Raw genomic sequence first — 18964 nt, 5'->3', positions numbered from 1 at the left:
CAGAAGGCAGAATAAATGTGAGTTTTTATTTTTTCACCATCCATTGTGGCACTGTCTTTTTTCTTTGAAGTCTTGGTACGTTGTCCGGGATGGGCTCCCTGGTTCTGGACATGCGCCCCTGTGTCCGCTGAGACCTTTATTTGCAAAGAAAAAAAAGGGTGCGGTTTTGACTTTTTTCTGTCTTGTCACAAAATTTATGTGGGCATGACTACCAGACAGCTAAAGATACGAGTAAGAGAACACGTATTGGGTATCACAGAAGCAGAAACTGTGGAAGATGTAGCATCACTGAAAACCATTCTTCGGCATTTTCGTAGATATCACGGTTGTAATGGTGACCTCCTTAGGGTGCGTGGCATTGATGTACTTGATATGGGCATTCAGGGTGGTAATATAACCAAGAGGTTGGCCCAATTGGAGTCCAGGTGGATATGGACCCTTGACACAGTCCATCCATCTGGACTAAATGATAACATTAGCTATGCCCCATTCCTATCTATGCCCCATTCCTATGATTTTTCCATCACTGAGTGAGTGTCGCACATCTATTTACTGTCCCCAATTTTTTAATTCTAATTATATTGTTTTTTATTTATCTTTTAGTATACACTAGTCACGTTTGTCTATGTGATGTTCGGTGAAGGTGCTGTAAGCGGCATGAATTGGCTCTATACATGATTGAAGAACTTTATAATGAAAGCCATTCTGAAGATACCAGCAATTATAGCGACTCTCATTATTATGGTTATGATTATATTTAATATTTATGTTGAGTGTATATACTGTGATATGAAAATGTACTATATATTTGTGGGTTTAATATCTGATGCCGCTTTGTACTACATTTATTTTTATTACATTTAATGTCCCTGCACAGTCATTATGTTCATCACATGGTTTTAGTATGCGCTTATGAGGTCTCCATATCTCTCTCCCCCCCTTGACGCGCGCCTTGCCCGCTCGATGCGACGCTTGCCGGCGTTGCGGTTGACCTGGTAATGGTGCGCGTCATTTCCTGGGTCGGGAACGTCACTTCTGGATGCACGGCGTACCACGCTGTGCTAGCCGGTATAAAATAATGGAGACCTGCATATAGCGGTAGGACCCTTGAAGAAGGAGTCCGAAACGCACGCCGGGGCAGACGCGCTACTGCAGATTTCTAATGTCACGGGCCCCTACAGGTAATTATACCTAAGCCTTGTATTAAGCACGGTCTTGTATGATTCTTCCTATACATTCAGGACAATAGTAAGGTGAAGCTAGGGTGACTGGTATTGATAGTTATATCAAACAAAGAAAAGAGAGGCATGCACAAGACGGGGATCACCACACCATGAATAGTACAAATTCAAATAAATTTTATTAAAGACAAAAAGACACTGAACACTGCAAAAGACTATTAAAACAAGTAAAATCACACACATGATGAGTACAAAGACCCATAATAGGGTCATGCCCTGGTCCAAAACCCCACATCACATAATATGGCTCAAAAATGCGATTAAATAGCTCAAAGAGCTGGTAAGAAAGCGTTAAACACTAAAGTCCTTAAAGATACAGACCAATACCAAAAATATGGTGCAGAGTTATGGACTGGTGAAAAATAGTTATCAAAGCTGATACATATTGGACACGCACAAAGTGCAATAGACAGCTATGAATCAAAAATTGTCCATAGAACGCACAACCTAAACCAGCTCAGTAATACAAATCCAATATAAGAGCATAAACATCGCATCACCCAAATACAACCTGTACTAGAGTAGATCCCAGCCCCTAAGGGGAATCCTGAGGTAGTATAAGAAAAGCCAGGAAGGGGGAGGACCAGGGCACTGAATTACCAACGCGTGTCGCCAGGAAACCTGGCTTCTTCAGGGGCAGTAGATACAGTGAGCGTGCAGGCGTTATATATACCTTAATGATTATCAGGCCAGGAGCAGCTGGTATCCAGGGGCAGATCGCAAAGTGCATGGCGCTGGAGCTGACCGGAAAACCGGAAGTAACAAGGACGCCGGCGTCTGCGCAGTAGGAGGAAGGGGCTCAGAGCAGAAAGTTCCCTAAGTCCGGGCAGCTGGTCAGTGCGCAAGCGCCAACCGGCGCGTGCGCACTAAGAGCCAACATAAAATGAGCCCATACAAATACTCTCGGCCGAGAGAAGGATCCACAGAGATGACAGGGGATTTAAAAGAAGTGTCCATAGGGCAATGAGTGTAATACATGCCGGGGGCAAAAAAAGGGGGTATACCCACATGTAAATAGATGCATATATTGAAAGATAGTTTAGCGATGTTTCCACAAAGACTCCTTCATAGGCAAGTGAATGAGTAAATCAAGGCATGTATAAAAAAAAATAAAAATATATATATATATATATATATATATATATATATACACACACAATATATATATATATATATATATATATATATATATAAGAAAGAAAAAAAAATATATATAGAAAAAGTATATATATAGAAAAAATATATAGTTATAAATAAAAATACATTTAATAAAAATAAATAAAAGATAACAGATATGAAGCAGAAAATGATAAGAAACATACATATAAATATATACAGTGGGGCAAAAAAGTATTTAGTCAGTCAACAATAGTGCAAGTTCCACCACTTAAAAAGATGAGAGGCGTCTGTAATTTACATCATAGGTAGACCTCAACTATGGGAGACAAACTGAGAAAAAAAAATCCAGAAAATCACATTGTCTGTTTTTTTAACATTTTATTTGCATATTATGGTGGAAAATAAGTATTTGGTCAGAAACAAAATTTCATCTCAATACTTTGTAATATATCCTTTGTTGGCAATGACAGAGGTCAAACGTTTTCTGTAAGTCTTCACAAGGTTGCCACACACTGTTGTTGGTATCTTGGCCCATTCCTCCATGCAGATCTCCTCTAGAGCAGTGATGTTTTTGGCTTTTCGCTTGGCAACACGGACTTTCAACTCCCTCCAAAGGTTTTCTATAGGGTTGAGATCTGGAGACTGGCTAGGCCACTCCAGGACCTTGAAATGCTTCTTACGAAGCCACTCCTTCGTTGCCCTGGTGGTGTGCTTTGGATCATTGTCATGTTGAAAGACCCAGCCACGTTTCATCTTCAATGCCCTTGCTGATGGAAGGAGGTTTGCACTGAAAATCTCACGATACATGGCCCCATTCATTCTTTCATGTACCCGGATCAGTCGTCCTGGCCCCTTTGCAGAGAAACAGCCCCAAAGCATGATGTTTCCACCACCATGCTTTACAGTAGGTATGGTGTTTGATGGATGCAACTCAGTACTCTTTTTCCTCCAAACATGACAAGTTGTGTTTCTACCAAACAGTTCCAGTTTGGTTTCATCAGACCATAGGACATTCTCCCAAAACTCCTCTGGATCATCCAAATGCTCTCTAGCAAACTTCAGACGGGCCCGGACATGTACTGGCTTAAGCAGTGGGACACGTCTGGCACTGCAAGATCTGAGTCCATGGTGGCGTAGTGTGTTACTTATGGTAGGCTTTGTTACATTGGTCCCAGCTCTCTGCAGTTCATTCACTAGGTCCCCCCGCGTGGTTCTGGGATTTTTGCTCACCGTTCTTGTGATCATTCTGACCCCACGGGGTGGGATTTTGCGTGGAGCCCCAGATCGAGGGAGATTATCAGTGGTCTTGTATGTCTTCCATTTTCTAATTATTGCTCCCACTGTTGATTTCTTCACTCCAAGCTGGTTGGCTATTGCAGATTCAGTCTTCCCAGCCTGGTGCAGGGCTACAATTTTGTTTCTGGTGTCCTTTGACAGCTCTTTGGTCTTCACCATAGTGGAGTTTGGAGTCAGACTGTTTGAGGGTGTGCACAGGTGTCTTTTTATACTGATAACAAGTTTAAACAGGTGCCATTACTACAGGTAATGAGTGGAGGAAAGAGGAGACTCTTAAAGAAGAAGTTACAGGTCTGTGAGAGCCAGAAATCTTGATTGTTTGTTTCTGACCAAATACTTATTTTCCACCATAATATGCAAAAAAAATGATAAAAAAACAGACAATGTGATTTTCTGGATTTTTTTTTCTCAGTTTGTCTCCCATAGTTGAGGTCTACCTATGATGTAAATTACAGACGCCTCTCATCTCTTTAAGTGGTGGAACTTGCACTATTGCTGACTGACTAAATACTTTTTTGCCCCACTGTATATACATATATATACATATATATATATACATACATATATATACATACATATATATATATATATATATATATATATAAAGATAAATGAATAATAATACAAAAATGTAATAAAGAAAAATAAATAAAAAATATAGAAAATAATAAATAAATAAAGAAAAATAAAATAAAGTAAATAATAAATAATAAATAAATAGTGAAAAATATGAATGAATAAAAATAAAAATAAAAATAAATAAAGAAAAAGAAAGAAAGAAAAAGCCTTTGCATATGCATAAATACATATATATACACATGCCTGCATACATATATATATAAATATACATCCATATATATAGTCCTATTACTGCAAAGGCCGGACACACAGCCCTCAAAAAAGGGGGGGCATGACCAGGAGGTGCAGTATGGTAATACCTAGAAAAAGAAGTCATTATTCAGGACATAAAATATCGAAACAGTTTTAAGGCACCTGTGAAACACACATAGAACACATGCATCAGATATTAAGACTGTTTATAATAGCCAGAGAATAAAAGTTCCTCGTTTAGTCCATGTGGGGTAAGGCTCTGTAGGTCGTGGATCCACCTGGATTCACACCTTAGCAGTTTCTTCACTCTGTCCCCACCTCTGATATTAAGTGGGACCGCCTCCAATCCCATGACCTTTAGGCCCTTGGTGTGGCCACAATGGACATCAAGAAAGTGGGTCGCCACCGATGAGATATTCTTGCCCTTCTCTCGGTCCTTCAGGGCCGTGGCAATGTTGGACAGATGTTGCTGAACCCTTCTTCGTAATTCTCGGGTCGTTTGACCTACATAGACTTTCGGACAATCACAAATTAAGGCGTAGACCAATGACCGAGTTTTACAATTGAAAAAAGTCCTCCTGGGTTTGATCTGAAAAGGAAAAATAGGTAATGACAAACCATCCTGAGCAATAGTAAGTTGGCAAACATTGCAGTTTCCACAAGGATAGGTGCCAAAAGTCCTTGTTCCCCTGTTAAGCCTAGTAGTAGATCGAACAAAGTGACTATGGCAAAGTAAGTCCTTAAGGTTTCTGGCCCTCCTAGGTATGAGTTTGGGTTTAACTGAGATATGGGGTTTCAACTTAGGTTCGCTCAGTAAAATCCCCCAACTCCGGTCGAGGAGTTTATAGACATCACCCCACAGATTATTAAACGTGGTAACAATGCCAAGAGGCCTTGGGGACTCACATGTCCGTCTTTGAAATAAATCTGATCATACACTAGTTCTTGCTCTCTGATAGGTGGAGGAAATGATGGCTTTAGGGTATCCCCGATGTTTGAAGCGGTCAGTCAATTTCCGAGCCTCCCTGTTAAAATCAGCTATCACACTACAATTCCTTCTCAACCGAAGAAATTGGCCAGTTGGAATGCCGTTTTTCAGGTGTCTAGGATGGAAGCTAGAGTAATGTAACAGGCTGTTCGTCGCTGTAGGTTTACGAAAGAGGGTGGTAGTAGCATACGAACCATCTAGAATTAATTTGAGATCAAGGAACTCCACCAATGTCCGTGACAAATGTGAGGTGAGCCTGAGTTATTGTTGAGGTCCGCAAGGAAAAGATGATAGTCCTCCTCTGTACCTGTCCAAAACATTACCACATCATCAAAAAATCGAAGCCACTTCTGGCAGTGTTCCTTGAACGCCACATGTTGAAAAACTAACGACTCCTCCCACCACTCTAAAAAAAGGTTCGCGTAGGAAGGTGCACAACGTGCCCCCATAGCCGTACCCTTTACCTGTCTATAAAATGTTCTATCAAACACAAAGTAGTTCTTGTCGAGGACAAAAAATAAAAGATCAAGAATGAACTGATCATGTCCTCTGTCCCCTGTACTATTGTGTTCCAAGAAAAATGAAACAGCTCTAAGGCTCATGTCCTGATTAATGCTGGTATATAGGGACTCGACATCCAAAGTGATCAACAAAGTGCCTGATGGTAAAACAAAGTCCTGAAGAAGTTGAATCAAGTGTGTCGAGTCCCTAATAAAAGATTTTAACGACATGGCCATAGGCTGAAGAAAGAAATCCAGATTGGTGCAGGGTTTCTCAAACAGACTACTGATGCCAGATACAATTGGCCTACCTGGGGGGTTTTCCAATGACTTGTGGTATTGATAGTTATTTACAATGTGGTTGACCCAAGTGATTGTTATGGGTCCATTGTTTCCTATACCAGTTATATTAATAGTCACCCAATAGGAGTTATTTATCCGTGGTAGCTGCTGGTTTGTTTTTGTAGCTGTGTGTCCTTCATGGGTTATTGCAAAGGGTGGGTTATTTGTCTCCCTGAATCTTGGTGTTATGGTTTTTAACTATGTCTTATATGAACAATAAAAACATTTTGTATTTTGATATTATAATAGCCTTGTGATCACTATTTTGCTCTTATCTAATCTTCCTTAAAGGCCAGATTTGTGCAGTTGTTGTCCTATGGACAGACTGTCCCACCTCAGCTGTAGATCTCTGCAGATCATCCAGACTGATCATGGGCCTCTTGGCTGCATCTCTGATCAGTCTTCTCCTTGTTTGAGATGAAAGTTTAGAGGGATGGCCGGGTCTTGGTAGATTTGCAGTGGTACGATACTCCTTCCATTTCAATGTGATCGCTTGCACAGTGTTCCTTGGGATGTTTTGGAAATCATTTTTATCCAAATCCGGCTTTAAACTTCTCCACAACAGTATCACGGACCTGCTTGTTGTGTTCCTTGGTCTTCATGATGCTCTCTGTGCTTCAAACAGAACCCTGAGACTATCACATATCAGGTGCATTTGTACGGAGACTTGATTACACACAGGTGGATTATATTTATCATTATTAGGCATTTAGGACAATATTGGATTATTCAGAGATCCACAATGAACTTCTGGAGTGAGTTTGCTGCACTGAAAGTAAAGGGGCCAAACAATATTGCATGCCCCACTTTTTAGTTTTTGATTTTCCACAAAAATGTAAAATAAACAATAAATTTTGTTCAACTTCACAATTGTGTTCCACTTGTTGTTGATTCTTCACCAAAAATTTACATTTGGTATCTTTATGCTTGAAGCATGATATGTGGAAAAAGGTTGAAAAGTTCCAGGGAGCCAAATACTTTCGCAAGGCACTGTATACTGTATATACAGTATATATATATATATATATATTATATTTACTTAGAAAATTGGTGACAAGTTCAATGCCTGTTAATTACTAGTGTTGAGCATTCCGATACCGCAAGTATCGGGTATCGGCCGATACTTGCGGTATCGTAATTCCGATACCGAATTCCGATACTTCCCGCGTATCGGATACCGGAATCGGAAGTTCCCAGAATTCAAACTGAACGCAGCAGCCAATGAGGAATGAATGGAAGTGTGGGCACATCATGTTTAGCATGGTGGGCATGTAAGTACTGGCAAGGCTGTGATTGGCTGCTGAAATGATGTCACTCTGCACTATAAAAAACGCTGCCGCCATTTTGCGCTCACTCTGCTGTGATTTCAGTTAGGGACAGGACGCTGTGTTCTAACTGAGGGCCAGTTGAGATAGCTAATTGCTTTATTTTGCTTTTCCAAGGCTAATTTAGCAAACGCTGTGTTCACTGTTCAGTTCACCTTGCTCTTGCCTTGCAGCGCTGTTTTAACAGCGTTCTGCAAGGTCTCAGTGTGTGTGTGTGTGCAGCTCACTCTGTAGTCTGTGTGCAGCCATATACCAGGTTGTATTCAGCTCAGGGGGGGGTTCACACTGCCTCACACAGTTCTATCCATTGTCCTTTTTTGCTCATAGTGCAGCCTGCTGCACATTTTTTCTAAAATTTCCTATTAGTGTCTTTCCACCCGTCTCCAGCCAAATAGTGGAAAAACACTAGATAGGATAACCTAGAGGGGTTTTTTTGGGCCTTGCAGTGCCGTTTACGGCTGTCTGCACGGTCTCCGTGTGAGCGCAGCTCGCCCTGTAGTCTGTGTGCAGCCACAGCTGGTTGTATTCAGCTCAGGGTTTGTCACTGCCTCATACCGTTAAATAACTTGTCCTTTTTTCAACTACTGCAGCCTGTTGAAAATTTTGTAAACAATTTCCTATTAGTGTCTTTCCACCCATCTCCAGCAAAATAGTGGAAAAACCCTAGATAGGATAACCTAGAGGAGGGTTTTTGGGCCTTGCAGCGCCGTTTACGGCTGTCTGCAAGGTCTTCGTGTGAGCGCAGCTCGCCCTGTAGTCTGTGTGCAGCCACAGCCCGTTGTATTCAGCTCAGGGTTTGTCACTGCCTCATACCGTTAAATAACTTGTCCTTTTTTTCAACTAGTGCAGCCTGTTTAAAAATTATTTAAAAAATTCCTATTAGTGTCTTTCCACCCGTCTCCAGCTAAATAGTGCAAAAACACTAGATAGGATAACCTAGAGGAGGGTTTTTGGGCCTTGCAGCGCCGTTTACGGCTGTCTGCACGGTCTCCGTGTGAGCGCAGCTCGCCCTGTAGTCTGTGTGCAGCCACAGCCGGTTGTATTAAGCTCAGGGTTTGTCACTGCCTCATACCGTTAAATAACTTGTCCTTTTTTTTCAACTACTGCAGCCTGTTGAAAATTTTGTAAACAATTTCCTATTAGTGTCTTTCCACCCGTCTCCAGCAAAATAGTGGAAAAACACTAGATAGGATAACCTAGAGGAGGGTTTTTGGGCCTTGCAGCGCCGTTTACGGCTGTCTGCACGGTCCCCGTGTGAGTTAAACTCGCTCTGTAGCCCGATCTGTACAAAAAAAAAAAAGTAAAGTTCACCAAACACCACTTAACACTTGTGTAGGCCACATTTTATAAATAATAAAGTCTAGTGCACACTTTACAACATTAGTGTTTCTTACACCTGTTAGGAGGAGCATTTTAGGAATAAGCACACTAAAGGCCCCTTCACATTTAGCGACGCTGCAGCGATACCGACAACGATCCGGATCACTGCAGCGTCGCTGTTTGGTCGCTGGAGAGCTGTCACACAGACCGCTCTCCAGCGACCAACGATGCCGGTAACCAGGGTAAACATCGGGTAACTAAGCGCAGGGCCGCGCTTAGTAACCCGATGTTTACCCTGGTTACCATGCTAAAAGTAAAAAAAAACAAACACTAGATACTTACCTACCGCTGTCTGTCCTCCAGCGCTGCGCTCTGCTTCTCTGCACTCCTCCTGTACTGTCTGTGAGCCGGAAAGCAGAGCGGTGACGTCACCGCTCTGCTTTCCGGCTCACAGTCAGTACAGGAGGAGTGCAGAGCACAGCGCTGGAGGACAGACAGCGGTAGGTAAGTATCTAGTGTTTGTTTTTTTTTACTTTTAGCATGGGAACCAGGGTAAACATCGGGTTACTAAGCGCGGCCCTGCGCTTAGTTACCCGATGTTTACCCTGGTTACCAGTGAAGACATCGCTGGATCGGTGTCACACACGCCGATCCAGCGATGTCTTCAGGGAGTCCAGCGACGAAATAAAGTTCTGGACTTTATTCAGCGACCAACGATCTCCCAGCAGGGGCCTGATCGTTGGTCGCTGTCACACATAACGATTTCATTAACGATATCGTTGCTACGTCACAAATAGCAACGATATCGTTAACAATATCGTTATGTGTGAAGGTACCTTAAGGCCTTAGTACTTTTCTGCTTATCTTTATCTGTCAACCAAGATGAAGAGGGCAGGGAGTAAGGGTCGTGGGCGTGGGTGTGGAGCAGGGAGAGGAGCAGGGAGAGGACGTGGTGATTCTGTGCCTGCTGCGGGCACCGGTGACCCACCATCACCCAGTTTCAGCAGGGAACAGTCCTTCATGCGCAGCTTTGTCGGAGAGCGCCGTGCACCGCTGCTGCGTGAAGATCAAATTGAAGCCTTTGTCGGATGGATGGCAGCTAACGCATCGACTTCAATTAGTGCCACATCCTCACAGGCACAGACCACTGGAGAGCAGCCATCTGTCTCTTCACCACCTGCCAAATTGGCCAGGCAGTCAGAGAGCCCAGGACAGGAGCCGTCTCTACTTCTGTTCTCTGAATCTCTTGGCTTGGAAACAGGGGGCCAGCCAAGCAGTATTGGAGAAATGGAAGAAGAGGCAGTGTGCAGTGATGCCCAACAGCTTTGTCTCTCTGACTCTGAAGAGGCGGGTGGGTCAGTGCCTGCGGTGACCACAGTGCAGTACGCATCTGATGATGAAACTCAGGTGCCGCTTTCTGGTGCGTACTGTGCTGCCGAGACTACCCAGGAGGAGCAGTTGGTCGCAGAGGGTAGTGGAGATGATGAGGTCTTTGACCCATCGTGGCGTGAGGAACAGGAAGGTGGTGGGAGCAGCTCAGAGGAAGAGATTCCCCTAACGGGCCAAAGAGGGAGAGGGAGGGGGAAGACTGCGGAGCCTGTAGCCTCCACTTTGGCACCAGTTAGGAGCCTGTCTCTTTCAAAAGCCAAAAAGGGCGCTCCCAAGACTTGCAGTGCCTGGTCCTTTTTTGACACAGTTGCAGATGACATTTGTTTTGTCAAATGCAAGCTGTGTCATCAGAAAGTAAAAAGAGGTAAAAGTGTCAGCAACATCAATACCACAAATATGTGGAAACATGTGCGGACCAGGCATGCGGTGGAGTTACAAAAACACACTGAAGACCTAGGCCAACCAACAGCGGCAGCTACCACCTCTTCAGCTCGTGTTGCTTCTTCCTCCAGCTCACGCACAGCTGGTTCGGCTTCCTCCTTGGATCGCCATGGAAGAACCTCTGGCACTGTTGTCCAGAGACCTAGTGTAATTCCACCCACAGTACCACGTTCCCAGTCATCCTCACACTCCCAGCCTAGTCTACAGCCATCGGTAGTACAGGCATGGGAGAAAAGGCGGGCATTCTCGGCAAACCACCCCCGAGCACAGGCTCTGAATGCAGGCATTGCCAAACTTCTGTCGCTGGAAATGCTCTCATTCAGGCTGGTGGAGACTGACAGCTTCCGTGACTTGATGGCATTGGCAGTCCCACAGTACGAGGTGCCCAGCCGCTTTTACTTCAGCAGGCAAGCTGTCCCTGCCCTGCACAAGCATGTGGAGGGACAAATAAAACACGCGCTACTGAACGCCGTCAGTAGCAAGGTCCACCTCACCACCGATGCGTGGACCAGTCAACATGGACAGGGGCGATACCTTTCCGTCACTGCCCATTGGGTTAATGTTGTTGAGCCGGGTACAGACCGTGCGAGTGGCGCAGGACGTGTCCTGCCCACTCCAAGGATTGCAGGAATCCAGTCTGTACGCATTGACTCCTCCTCTTACACCAGTTCCTCAGATTCATCGCTGCAGGATCCGTCACAGTCCACCTCCACATGGACCCGTGAACGTTTACCTGTTACGACTGACATGAGCACAGCCGTGGCCAAACGTCAGCAGGCCGTGTTGAAATTAGTTTCTTTGGGGAATCGAAGCCACACAGCGCAGGAGCTCTGGAATGCCCTAAAGCAGGAGAGCGATGTGTGGTTTGTGCCAGCGAATCTCCAGCCAGGCATGGTAGTGTGTGACAATGGCCGAAATCTGGTGGCAGCTTTAGGCCTTGGCAACCTCACTCACATCCCATGTCTGGCACATGTGCTCAATTTGGTTGTGCAGAGTTTTCTGAGGGACTCTCCGGATCTTGATGCACTTTTGCACAAGGCCCGCCTAGAGTGTGCTCACTTGCGGCGTTCCAGCTTGGCAAGATCCCGCATTGCTGCTCTGCAGCGTCGGTTTCGCCTTCCTGAACATCGCATCATATGTGACCTACCTACCAGGTGGAATTCCACGTTACATATGTTGGAGCGGTTGTGTGAGCAGCAGCAAGCAGTAATGGAGTACCAGCTGCATCAGGTGCAAAAAAGTCGCAGTCAGCGCCGCTCAGACTTCACAACCACAGAGTGGGCCACTATGAAGGATGTCTGCCAGGTTTTGCATCCTTTCGATTATTCCACGCGGATGGCAAGTGCAGATGATGCACTAGTCAGCATGACTGTCCCCCTTATCTGCTTGCTTCAAGAAACCCTGCAAGGGATAAGGGATGATGTGGAAGAGGTGGAGGATGAGGAGTCACCTTTTCCATCAGCTTCTGGGCAGTCAGCCCCACGTGGTTCCTCACAAAGGGGTCGGCAGGGGACCCTTTGTGAGGAGGATGAGGAGGAGTCAATGGATGAGGAAGAGCTACGTCCAGAGGAGGGAGTTACACCATTGTCCAGTGGTCAGTGTGTACAGCGAGGGTGGGGTGATGAAGAGCGGGCAGAGATCATGTTTCAAGCAGGGGACAGCGCTTCTGGGCCAGTTGGCAGTCTGCAGCACCTGGTTGATTTCATGTTGCAGTGCCTGAGAGACGACCGCCGCATCGACCACATTCTCAACGTGCCTGATTATTAGGTGTACGCCCTCCTCGATCCTCGCTACCGTGACAATGTCCAAAACCTCATCCCGGCGTTGACACAGGAGCGTAAAATGCGGGAGTACCACGACACACTGTGAATTCCATCATCTTCTCCAGTCCAACTGAGAGGAGTGCTGCTAGTGCTTTACAAAGCAGCTCAGTGCGTCGAGGAAGTGGAGGAGGAGGCTCTGCACAAAGAGGGAGCAGAAGCAGTGCCTCTGCCCAAAGCAAGCCCAGTATGGCACAACTGTGGAAAACTTTTGTGTGCCCGCCCCAAATGTCTACACCATCACCGGCGGCTCCAGTCAGCAGGAGGCAACGGTTCCGTCAGATGGTGACAGACTACATGGCTTGCCCTCTTACTGTACTCCCAGACGGCTCCTTCCCGTTCAAGTTTTGGGTCTCTAAGCTGGATACATGGCCAGAGCTAAGCCAGTATGCATTGGAGGTGCTGGCTTGCCCCGCAGCTAGTGTCTTATCGGAACGTGTCTTTAGTGCCGCAGGTGGTGTACTAACAGACCGTCGCATGCGACTATCCTCCGATAACGTTGACCGGCTTACTTTCCTGAAAATGAACCAGGCCTGGATCTCGCAGGAATTTGCCACTCCTCTGCCTGATTAAGTAATTGGGTGTCATCCAGGTCTCCTGATTTGTTCATCTCTCTACCACCTGAACTGCTATTCCTGGGCTCCAACACTGCCAGTTGCGGCTCAGAAGTGCAGGCTGCACAGTCAAAACATACGACCCAGTGTTATTGGGTTTCAGTAACGTCAGCTGATCCCCAGCTGTGTAGCCGGCAATGTGTCCTGCGACCGCCACGCTGGCACAACAACCTAAATGTAAGGGAACCTGTCCCCCCTCCTCGGCGTTTGTTACTGAAAGAGCCATCTTGTGCAGCAGTAATGTTGCACAAGGAAAAGGTAGCTCTTTTATTTTAGCTCCTTGCACACGCAAAACTTAACACTTATAAAATGTGTTCACTGATACCGTTATACCGTCCCGGAGCTGGGACTTTCCTTCATAATGTGATGCAGCACAGGCGTCATTCCTACCCCCTTGGTGCCATGCGCTGCCTCCTCAGCGTTGTTTTAAGCTGTCACGGAGCCTGCGCTGTTCTGTTATCCCTTGGCCATGGCCAGTTTGCGCTGCCTGTCTTCTGACATAATTTGGTGTCAGGATGGCTGCGCCTGTGCGCCCGCGCTGCCCGAGAACCCGCCTCGCAGTGTCTTCTGATTGAATCACACTGCGAGCCTGGGATCCATGGGCATGCGCAGTGCATATCTTCACCTCGAGCTCTCGCCCATCTCCCTCTGCCTTCTTTAGACTGTGCGCCGTCAGCTGATCCCTAATAGCATGCCACGGCCATGACGCCGCACAGTCTGAAGAAGAGGGAAGGAGGGGAGTGAGAGTCGAGGATATGCACTGTGCATGCCCATTGATCCAAGGCCCGCAGTGGGATTACATTAGACGACACTGCGAGGTGAGATCTGGAGCAGCGTGGACCAAGAAATAGCTTTGTGAGTGGGCACCATCACATGATATTCATACTAATATTAATCTGGGATCACCACCATGCATGTAAAACAACCATAGACACCATAAAGAAGAAAACAGGTACATGCATATAGTTGTAGGATCACCACACAACACGAAAAATAATTTCAAAAAATATACCAATTTTATTAGACACCACAAAAACACAGACAATACACACTTCACTTAAAAACATTTAAAACTTGTTCCACATAGGACAAAAAACTGTTTGATCCAAAATATTGCAGTTATCTAATACATGAATATATGAAAATATTTGAAAATGCCAACAAAACCCGACTAGTAAATACCATTCTATATCAAAAGAACCAGTAGTATATTTCTAATCAAGCAATGCACCTGATTGTACATGCATATAGATTATACAATGTGGACTAGGGTGATCAATAGGGGAGACAAAAGTCCTAGGTGTTACCTGCAGAGACGTATCTCAAAACATAACATGTATATTGTAATAACAAAAGGAATGTATGGTGGCAAAATCTCATGCCCCAATGGACCTCACAAACCTCCTCAGCATGCTATGCATGTATAAAGTTGGTATTATAAACCACCCAGGAAAACAGATATCCAACAAAGTACTCCCCAAAGTCCAGAAATGACAGACCGATCAAACAATGCCTAGCTTCACTGGTAAAGGCCACACGAACCAAGTGTCCAGCATGGCCGTGGACCGCTCCAACCAACTGGTCACTTGCAGCATGGATGACACAGTGCGATACACTAACGTCAGGGACGGGGCCTACAGTCCTTCGGTTAAGTTGGATGTCCAACCAAAAAGCATTGCTGCAGGCGACGATGGCTTTGCGGTCACCGTGTGCATTGGCCAGATTGTGCTGCTTAAGGACAAGAAGCCGGTGTTCGTCCTTGATTCTCTGGACTATGAACCGGAAGCTGTCGCCATTCACCCGGGCTCCGGAGATGTCGTGGTTGGCGGGGCGGACGGCAACATCCATCTATATTCCATTAGCGGAAACTCTCTGAAGGATGAAGGCAAGTGTCTGCTGGTGAAGGCCGCGGTCACCAGCCTCGCCTATTCCAACGATGGCGCCTTTCTCGCTGCCACTGATGTCAACAGGGGGGTGACGGTGTTCACGGTCGCCGATGGATATGCGGAGAAGGACCGCTTTTATGGACACCATGCTAAAGTAGTCTGCGTGGCATGGTCACCGGACAACGAACACTTTGCCACCGGGGGCATGGACATGATGGTTTTCGTATGGACCGTGAGTGACGCAGACGCCCGTATCAAAATGCCAGATACCCATCGGCTTCACCACGTCAGCGGCCTGGCCTGGCTGGACGATCACACTCTGGTCACCGTGTCCCACGACGCTTGTGTCAAACAATGGACGGTCACCTACAAATGAGCTCCGGCGTGGACTGGCACAGCACAGCTAGGACTACTGCAATTGGAAATTCTATTAAAAATAACAAAAAAAAAAAATGATATATATATATTTCTGTTCTATGCTCCGTGGTTGTGTGGCCACATTCTCATTCTCCAGACATAGGTGGTGTGTCTGTCTATAAAAAGGAAAAAAAAAAAAAGCTTTAGTCAGTGACTGCGTGCAGGTGAATCTTACATGTCCGGTTATGTCATCGACATTCCAGAGGCGAGCGGCCAAATACAATAGCGCTGACAGGAAGGTGGCGGTGTGCGCGCTACGGCCCAGCATGAGACAATGCAGACTTCTCACTTCTTCCTTCCTTCTACAGAACATTTCCGTATCTGCTCCCATGGTGACGATAGTTGTGATCTATTTTTACAATCCTGGTGTGCATTTACTGTGTTTTCTTGCTCTGTTTGTCCCGGAAACTGTTGCCTCAAACTATAACAACCAAGTAAAGTGGTACCCCCCTTCCAACGACAACGGGGTGTGTAAGAAAAAATAAAAGGGTTTTTATTAAACTATGTTACTATATACAATTATTAGGTTCTGTAGAAGGACGTAGATCTGGGTACTTATTATGATGGAATATAGGCTGAACTGGATGGACAAATGTCTTTTTTCGGCCTTACTAACTATGTTACTATGTTACTAGATTGCTGGTTATACTTCACCCTATACCGTCTCATGGTCCACTACTGTCCTTGTTATCCTAGATATAAGGCATAAGTCCGGGCAAAGTAACAGGACCCACGCGTTCCGACAGACCCTGTGTCTTTCTCAAGGTGGTAATGACTGAAATTCAGTGGTTATGTCTATTTATAAGTACCTTAGATTATATATAACTCTCAGCTGAGAGATCCTGGCAGCAGCCGGCTGAGGGCTCACGATCTGCACCGGAAGTATAGTTCCCGGGTCATGCACACTACTGCGCCTGTGGGAACACTCTATACAAATGCCCGATTGCACTTACTGCGCAGGCGTATTCACTTCTCGTGGTGTATGAACGCAGATGTCGTACAAACCAACGTTAAATGCGTACGGCCGATCTGCACCGGAAATATAATTCCCGGGTCATGCACACTAATGCGCCTGTGCAGTAAGTGCAATCGGGCATTTGTATAGAGTGTTCCCAAGGTAACGGCGCCCTGCACAGGCGCAGTAGTGTGCATGACCCGGGAACTATACTTCCGGTGCAGATCGTGAGCCCTCAGCCGGCTGCTGCCAGGATCTCTCAGCTGAGAGTTATATATAATCTAAGGTACTTACAAATAGACATAACCACTGAATTTCAGTCATTACCACCTTGAGAAAGACACAGGGTGTGTCGGAACGCGTGGGTCCTGTTACTTTGCCCGGACTTATGCCTTATATCTAGGATAACAAGGACAGTAGTGGACCATGAGACGGTATAGGGTGAAGTATAACCAGCATTCTAGCTAGGCATTGTTTGATCGGTCTGTCATTTCTGGACTTTGGGGAGTACTTTGTTGGATATCTGTTTTCCTGGGTGGTTTATAATACCAACTTTATACATGCATAGCATGCTGAGGAGGTTTGTGAGGTCCATTGGGGCATGAGATTTTGCCACCATACATTCCTTTTGTTATTACAATATACATGTTATGTTTTGAGATACGTCTCTGCAGGTAACACCTAGGACTTTTGTCTCCCCTATAGATCACCCTAGTCCACATTGTATAATCTATATGCATGTACAATCAGGTGCATTGCTTGATTAGAAATATACTACTGGTTCTTTTGATATAGAATGGTATTTACTAGTCGGGTTTTGTTGGCATTTTCAAATATTTTCATATATTCATGTATTAGATAACTGCAATATTTTGGATCAAACAGTTTTTTGTCCTATGTGGAACAAGTTTTAAATGTTTTTAAGTGAAGTGTGTATTGTCTGTGTTTTTGTGGTGTCTAATAAAATTGGTATATTTTTTGAAATTATTTTTCGTGTTGTGTGGTGATCCTACAACTATATGCATGTACCTGTTTTCTTCTTTATGGTGTCTGGAGCAGCGTGGACGCACAGGCACTGACAGCCTGACACCAAATTATGTCAGAAGACAGGCAGCGCTAATTGGGCATGGCCAAGGGATAACAGAACAGCGCAGGCTCCGTGACAGCTTAAAACAACGCTGAGGAAGCAGCGCACGGCACCAAGGGGATAGGAATGACAGCTGTGCTGCGTCCCATTACGAAGGAACTTCTCACCTCCGGGACGGGTTTACGGTATAAGGTGACACATTTTTAGTGTTTACTTCTGTGTTTGCAAGGAGCATAATTAAAAGAGCAACCCTTTCCTTTTGCATCCTTAGTGCTGCACAAGATGGCTCTTTCAGCTACAAACGTCTTGGGGGGGGGGGGTTAAAGGTTCCCTTTCAACTTGCTCCAATCAGGCTTCGGCCTACACTCTGTTCCTCTGCTCCTCCTGCTGTCCCTGGGCTCTAACACCGCCAGTTGGTGCCTGGAAGTGCTGTCTGCACAGTCAACAGTCGCTCCTCTGTTATTGGGCTTCAGTAACGTCAGCTGACCCCCAGCTGTGTGTGCGGCAATACCTCCAATCTGCTCCTCCTGCTGTCCCTGGGCTCTAACACCGCCAGTTGGTGCCTGGAAGTGCTGTCTGCACAGTCAACAGTCGCTCCTCTGTTATTGGGGTTCAGTAACGTCAGCTGATCCCCAGCTGTGTGTGCGGCAATACCTCCAATCTGCTCCTCCTGCTGTCCCTGGGCTCTAACACCGCCAGTTGGTGCCTGGAAGTGCTGTCTGCACAGTCAACAGTCGCTCCTCTGTTATTGGGGTTCAGTAACGTCAGCTGATCCCCAGCTGTGTATCCGGCAACGTGTCATGCGACCGCCACGCTGGCACAACTAAAATGTAAGGGGACCTGTCCCCCCCTCCTAGGCATTTGTTACTGAAAGAGCCACCTTGTGCACCACTAATACTGCACAAGGAAAAGGTCGCTCTTGAAATTATGCTCCTTGGAAACGCTGAACTACACACTCATGTAATGTGTCCCCTCACACCGTCCAACCGTCCCGGAGGTGGGACTTTCCTTTGTAATGTGACGCAGCACAGCCGTCATTGCTACCCCCTTGGCACCGTGCGCTGCCTCCTTAGCGTTGTTTGATTCCGTCATGGACCATGCGCTGTTATGTTATCCCTTGGCCATGCACAGTTTGCGCTGCCCGTCCTCTGACATCATTTGTTGTCGTCCTGGCTGCGCCTGTGCGTCCACGCTGCCCAAAATGCCACCTCGCAGTGTCGTCTAATGTGATCCCACAGTGGGCCTGGTATCCATGGCCATGCGCAGTGCATATACTAGCCTCTCACTCCCCTTCTTCACGCTTCTTCAGACTAGGCGGCGTTAGCTGATCCCTAATAGCATGCCACGGCCGTGACACCGCACAGTCTGAAGAAGCAGGAAGGAGGTGAGTGAG

General features: G+C 45.9%; 1 pseudogene; it reads left to right on the top strand.

Annotated features, from left to right (window-relative positions):
• The first annotated feature begins 14749 nt into the window (after positions 1-14749).
• On the top strand, positions 14750-16030 carry LOC138652109 (WD repeat-containing protein 1 pseudogene; annotated as a pseudogene).
• The last annotated feature ends 2934 nt before the right edge of the window (positions 16031-18964 follow it).

This window comes from Ranitomeya imitator, chromosome 10 (assembly GCF_032444005.1).
Source record: "Ranitomeya imitator isolate aRanImi1 chromosome 10, aRanImi1.pri, whole genome shotgun sequence".
Lineage (NCBI taxonomy): Eukaryota > Metazoa > Chordata > Amphibia > Anura > Dendrobatidae > Ranitomeya > Ranitomeya imitator.
The sequence above is the reverse complement of the archived record's forward strand: the minus strand, read 5'-3'. Positions and strand labels throughout refer to the sequence as shown.